General features: G+C 52.2%; 1 pseudogene; it reads right to left on the minus strand.

Moving 5' to 3' along the window:
- Positions 1-2,069: 2,069 nt before the first annotated feature.
- Positions 2,070-3,016, minus strand: LOC113630726 (40S ribosomal protein SA pseudogene; annotated as a pseudogene).
- Between the last annotated feature and the right edge of the window lie 3,255 nt (positions 3,017-6,271).

The following is a 6,271-nucleotide window of genomic DNA, read 5'->3' on the forward strand; positions in this document are numbered from 1 at the left end:
TTGTTCGTAATCTGCTTCCATCTACCTTTCTGGAGGTCAAAAGCCTAAAATCAAGCCATGGGCTGGGCTGCATTTCTTCTGGAGGCTTCAAGGGGAGAATCCCGTTTCTTCCCCTTGTCAGCTTCCAGATGTGCCTTCAATTCTTGACTCACGGCCCTTACATCACCCTGACCTCTTGTTGCTTCGCTGTGGAAGGCACAGTCTGGTCATCAAAGATCATGTACAGGAAATGCCATTCTTTTTTTTTTTTTTTGCGGTATGCGGGCCTCTCACTGTTGGGGCCTCTCCTGTTGCGGAGCACAGGCTCCAGATGTGCAGGCTCAGCGGCCATGGCTCACGGGCCCAGCCGCTCCGCGGCATGTGGGATCTTCCCAGACTGGGGCACAAACCCGTGTCCCCTGCATCGGCAGGCGGACTCTCAACCACTGCGCCACCAGGAAAGCCCGGAAATGCCATTCTTTATCCGTGGTCTGGAAAGACTTGAAAGAGCTGCAGTCGATCACGTCCAGCAACCCTGCTCTTTCCTCCTTCTCCCGGGCACTGCAGCTTTCTTCTCTGGACACCTTTCCAATGCCCGAGTCTCGTCTCTGAAATGCTTTCCCAGTTCTTGATTCCCAAACTCAGATGCCTCCCAGAGCAGGACACCTGCCTGGATGGGTGCAGGAAGGGGAGACACCAGGTGTGTGAAGCCAGACTCTTCCAGGGAGAAGCAGGTCCCCTTTGGTTAACAGTTATATTAATATTATTAATAAGCTGTGAGGCTGGGACTTGAACCCAGGTCTGTGGACGCCCAAGCCCTTGTTACGTTGTCCACAGGAGCACGTGTGGGGGCTTGTGTGAAGTCCCTAGGAGCCAGGTTGACCGTGAGGCATGGTTTTCAGGGGGTGGTACTGCTTTCCTGTCTTTATAAAGGACCCAAAGCTCACCCACAGGCCTCAGGACAAATGCCCTGTTGATCTGGAACCGTCCTAAGGTGCATGTAAAGGTAGAGCTCTTCGTGCAGCAAGAGTGACACAGATTTCTTGCCTTTCGTGATGAGGATCTTACTGTCATCAGCAGATCTTTGCTGAGCACCTAGGCAATGACTTTCTTGGGTGCTCAACAACTCGAGGGAAGGAAAAAAAAAACAGTATATGAATATCGGGCCTGCTCTCGCAGACTTGGCATTTTCAGTGGGGAAATAAGACAGAAGTCCAAGAGCCCCAGAAGAGCCAAATGCTGAGGGTAACTGAGTCTCCATGAGTGGAGAATGGACAGGTCAGTGAGGGCTGGAAAGGGCCAGAGAAGATTCATGGACAGGAGAGCTTGAGCGGGGCTTCAAAGCACAAGGGACAGGTGGGTGTGGGATGGGAGGCTCCACGTGTCACGTGATTCCCAGGGGATGAGCAGAATTGCAGCAGGAATGTGAAGTCCAAGTCAATTCAATGGGGACCACATAGGGTTCCCTATTTCGTTCAGAGCTGTCCCTAGAACTGGCCCTGAGTGTGAATTTGGGAGCTGGGGATATCTGTTCTACTCGTCAAACAAGTAGAGAAAGCACATTCCACGCTGGACTTTGCACTCCTGGGACTCTGGAAATGCATAAGGCGCTGGTCAGGTTTTAGGGCCTATGTGGTGCAAGACAGACCAAACCAGAACCTTCAAGAGGTTGCCACAGCAGTAGGCAGGCAGCTCTCTCCCCTCACAGCAGTGTCTCCCCTGCAGACACAGCTGCGCTGGGAGCTGGGAGGCGCAGACAGCCCCCTCTGGAGCAGCCATGGACACGTCCATGCCCTTGGGAGCTCACAGACTCCCCTGAGATTCTCACACTTCAGCTGCATCAGAATCACCTGGAGGGTGGGGCCCCACCCCCAGAGTTTCAGATTCAGCCAGTCTGGGGTGGGGCCTGAGAACCTGCATGTCTAACAAGTTCCCAGGTGATGCTGATGCTGCTTGTCTGGGGACCACACTTTGAGAACCACACGTCTAAGATGGGGTCCCAAACTTTGGACGCCTGAGACTCATCTGGGCCTAGTTTCTGGAGATTTCGACTTCAGTAAGTCTGTCATGTATTGGGGTAGATGCATGCATTTTTTTTTAGAAACTCTTTATTTTCCGTCAACCTATTTCCGTTTTAAGAGTTTGTGGAAGAATAGTTTAAGACCACTCAGTGGTTGTTCCTACCCACTCAGAGGCCTGAGCGGTGGGAACTGCAGACCTGTCTTCAGCGGCAGGCTGAGCACTCCAGTCTTCAGCGGGGAACCGCTGAATAGGCACGGGGGCACCTGCACACCTTCGGACCAGTCCGCCACCTCAGGCTGAGTAGCAGTGAACTCAGGAGGTGGGGCGGTCCATTCACCCTGAAATTCCTCCTCGGTCGCAGCCTTCTCAGCTGCCGCCTGCTCGTCCTTTTCAATCTCTTCAGGGTCTCTGTAGAAGCAGAGGTCAGGCATGACCTCCCGTGGGTGCTCACGGGAGATGGTGCCACGCATGCGCAGAACTTCCCGGGCAAAGCATCCACCACGTCAGACCCCCTGAGTGAGCTCCCTTGTTGTTGCATGGGATGGCAATGTCCACATGCCGCAGAGGAGAGTCTGCGTTACACAGAGCCATGGTAGACAGGTTAACGTAAGAGGCCTCCGGGAGAGGCAGGTGGTCAGCCCTGGGATCAGTAACCACCGGAAGTCTTGGCTCCCGGAAGGATCTGGTTAGTGAAGTTTCCAGGAGAGAAGCGGCCAGCAATAGGAGTGGCTCCAGTGGCGGCAGCTCGCTGGCCGGTATTCCTGGAGGATATGACACTGACATCAGCTGGGTTTTCAATGGCAACAATGGCACGAGCTGCCAACAGAAGCTTCTCCCAGGTTCTCTTCAGATTTATGATGTAGATGCCATCACTTTTCCTTTTGTAGACGTACTGTTCCATTTGGAAGCCAAGGTTGGTGCCACCTAAGTGGGTTCCTGCTGCAAGGAATTTGAGGACATCCTCCTCCTTCATTTGCAGGACATCAAGGGCCCCGGACATTGTGAAAGTTTCCCTTTAAGTTATGACGGGACTCCAGAACAAAGCCGTATGGACCCTTATCTGGCGTGGAAAGAAGGTGCGTGCATTTTGACAATGTTCCTGGGGATTCTGTTATCTGTGAGCCACCGGCATATGGACGGGGGTGCTTGTTGCTGCAGCACCCCAGGTCCTGCCACTGGAGAGCTGGATTCTGGAGCTCTGGGGCAGGGTCCAAACCTGCATTTTTTTAAAAATTTATTTAAATTTATTTTTTTTTAACATCTTTATTGGAGTGTAATTGCTTTACAATGGTGTGTTAGTTTCTGCTGTATAACAAAGTGAATCAGCTATACATACACATACATCCCCATATCTCCTCCCTCTTGCGTCTCCCTCCCACCCTCCCTACCCTACCCCTCTAGGTCAAACCTGCATCTTTAACAAGCACATCTGTGCCTCTTACAAAGGGCCAAATGACACTGGCCAGGTGGGGGAGAAAGAGTGGGAGTGGGAGCTCCTACTTCACCAGGGAGGAAGCATCTGTTGTCCCTTTGTCAAGCCTTGGTTGCCTCCCACCTCCCACTGCCAGCCCCCCTCCCCCTCCCCGCCCAATGGCAGCAGTGCAGCCACTAGTGTGCATCCAGAAGGTGCCCATTGTCCATCCTGTTATGCTTGGCACTTAGTAAGTTGCCCACACCCTTTGGTATTCTCAACTGTGGAAATGCCTAGCAGCTGTGAGGAAAATTTCGACCTGGCTCAAGCTCATTAGGGCTGGGTCCTGGACCTCCCAGTGCTCCCTGCCCCCCAACTTCAGTGGCTGTTGACTGTTTCCTCGGTAAGAGGCTCAGCGAGCCCATTTGCAGCATTTTGAATTCTTACCTCCAATCTGCAAGAAAACAGAGATGCTATCCAACGGCTGATGATATGAAGATGCTCATGTACATATGTGCTCCTGGCTTCTCTCTCATCTTTCCTGTGCAAGGCTTATGCAACCTAGTGGACTGAGTGACCTCCCCACCCCCCGTGCCCCACCCCAGCACTCAGGAGATTGAAGGATGCTAAACGCGGCTGCTTGCAAAACTGTGCAGTTTAAACAGGATCTGGTTTCCTAAGCAAAATGTTCCAGCTCCACCCCATGCAATCCTGTGACTAGCACTTCAGGGAGATTCCTCCAAGGAAGTCGCAGAGGCTGAAGGGAGATTTAAGAGGTCAGAGGGCAGGGTAAGAGGGCAAAGGGCAGTTTTGCTGCTGCCAGACTCTTTTGGGGCAATCACGACTGTAGATCACAGAGCTTCATGCAGAACGCTGAAGCCTGTGTGCGCTCTCTCTCTCCCCTCTGCAGAGCCAATGGGGGGGAGGGGGCAGAAAGAGAGCTCAGGACAGGGGGCAGGCGCCAACCTGTCTTGCCCATACCCGAGTGGAGTCCCTCAGTTTCTACATCTGTAAAACAAGAGGAAATTGTCTCTCCGGCTCCTTGAAGAGCGCCATCTGAGAGGATGCGCTGTACTTGAGGCTGCTTCCTGGGAGGGTTACCATCACTAGGCTGCCCGCTGGGTCTTCCCCAGTGACAGTGGCTGGGATCAGGCAGCTCCCCCGCCCCCTCACACCCCTTCAGGTGTCGGATTTTAATGGGGAACCCATCTGGAGAAGCCCGAGGAGTCTAAGCACAGCAGTGGATCAGGAAATCAAAATGCTTTCTGACCTTTTATGTGTACTTTTACGAATATCCTGGAGGAAGTGGGCGACTGGCCGGGTGCTTCCCCCGTTGTTATTTTCATCGATTCTATTTGTCATTGCCTGGTTTTCATGGCATCCTCAGGGGCACCCGAACGGAAGACGGGAGGTAGCACCATGCTTTGAGAAACCAAGGGACACCCAGGCCAATAAACAAGGGCATACTTGTCCTAACGGACCTTGTCACGTGCTGTCGCATCCACCTAAGTTCAGGCGGAGGGGCGGTCAAAGTCAGGTGTGCTGGGAGGCCGGGGTGCTGGGCGGCCGCACAGAGCGCATGCGCGGCGCAGGCAGGCATGAAGGATGCCCCGGCGGAGGGCGGCCAGCGCCAGGTCCAGGGCTTAGCTCCACGCAGGCCGAGGCGTGAGGCTTCGCCCCACCACTGGCACGTGGATTGCGTGATGCTGGGCAAGACGCAAATGTATTTCTTTGTTTCGATTTCTTTATTTAAAAAATGGCAAAATCTCCAAGCTGCCAGCCTCGCAGTTACGGGGTTGTAGTGCCGTGGCTCGCGTACCGTCTGTAAACTGTTAGGTGAGAATGAAACAGTTTATAACCAGCCATCTCCGCTCTGCAGAAAAGCTTTGAGACAGTTTAGTTACACCAAAGTGTGAACGTGGCGAAGATTTTGATGGAAGCCCCAGGAGCAGCCGTTTCGCGCCGCCTTCCCTGGAGCCTGAGCTGCTCAGTTGCTCACCTGGAGGGGCGAAGCCTCGCTTCGGGGTCTCCTGGGTGTACTCCCAGCTATTGTGAGCTGGGTTCTGATTAGGACAGGGGTTCTTCCCTCTCCGGGTGCCATGACGTCTTTGACGAAGCCTGTGGACCCTTTGTTAGGATAATGTTTTTAAATGCATAAAATATAGAAAATAATAAAACACTCTGGATTGCGAAAGAAATCAATTAGTGTATCGATACAGTTATCAAATTAAAAAACTTGTGCTCTTATTTTTACTGTATTTTGTAATAAGACCTACCAGCAGTTTTGATAACCAGTCATATGAAAGTAGTGGTGGGCAATCAGTGCTGTTCTGAGATTTCTGGAATTCCTGTAATGTTCCATCAAAGTATCTATGATTTCAAATCCATGACCAAGTACCAGGTTCTGTCCGTGCTGTTTGTTGTGTCCATTTGTAATGAAGAAAATGCTGATTTTCAGTTGGAGATTAGTGAAAATATAAATGTCATTATTTTCCTATGCAATTTCAAAGACCCCCTAAGTTCTGCCCATGGACACTCCTGATTAGGACCCCTGGAACTAGAGCTTACTCACTAGGAATGTCTCCTGGCTTCCTGCAACCATGTTGTGCATTTCTTTCCCTCCCTCCCTTCCTTCCCCACTATTTTTCCCAGCCTGATACAAAATAGCCCTTAATAAATATTTCTGGAAGGAACGAATTCCTTCGATTATAGGCATGAGGGCAGCTTGTGTCGTAAGTCCAGCGCCGTGTCAGGTATTGATAAAGAAGAGCTCTACCATGGTCCCCGCCCTCCACGTGGAGCTCTGCGGCTGGGGCGTGGTCCCAGCTGGCCAGGGTTGGAGGCAGAGGAGAAGGAGCC

The sequence above is a fragment of the Aethalodelphis obliquidens genome, unplaced genomic scaffold (assembly GCF_003676395.1).
Source record: "Aethalodelphis obliquidens isolate GAN/ISIS:26980383/991018 unplaced genomic scaffold, ASM367639v1 scaffold1, whole genome shotgun sequence".
Taxonomy (NCBI): domain Eukaryota; kingdom Metazoa; phylum Chordata; class Mammalia; order Artiodactyla; family Delphinidae; genus Aethalodelphis; species Aethalodelphis obliquidens.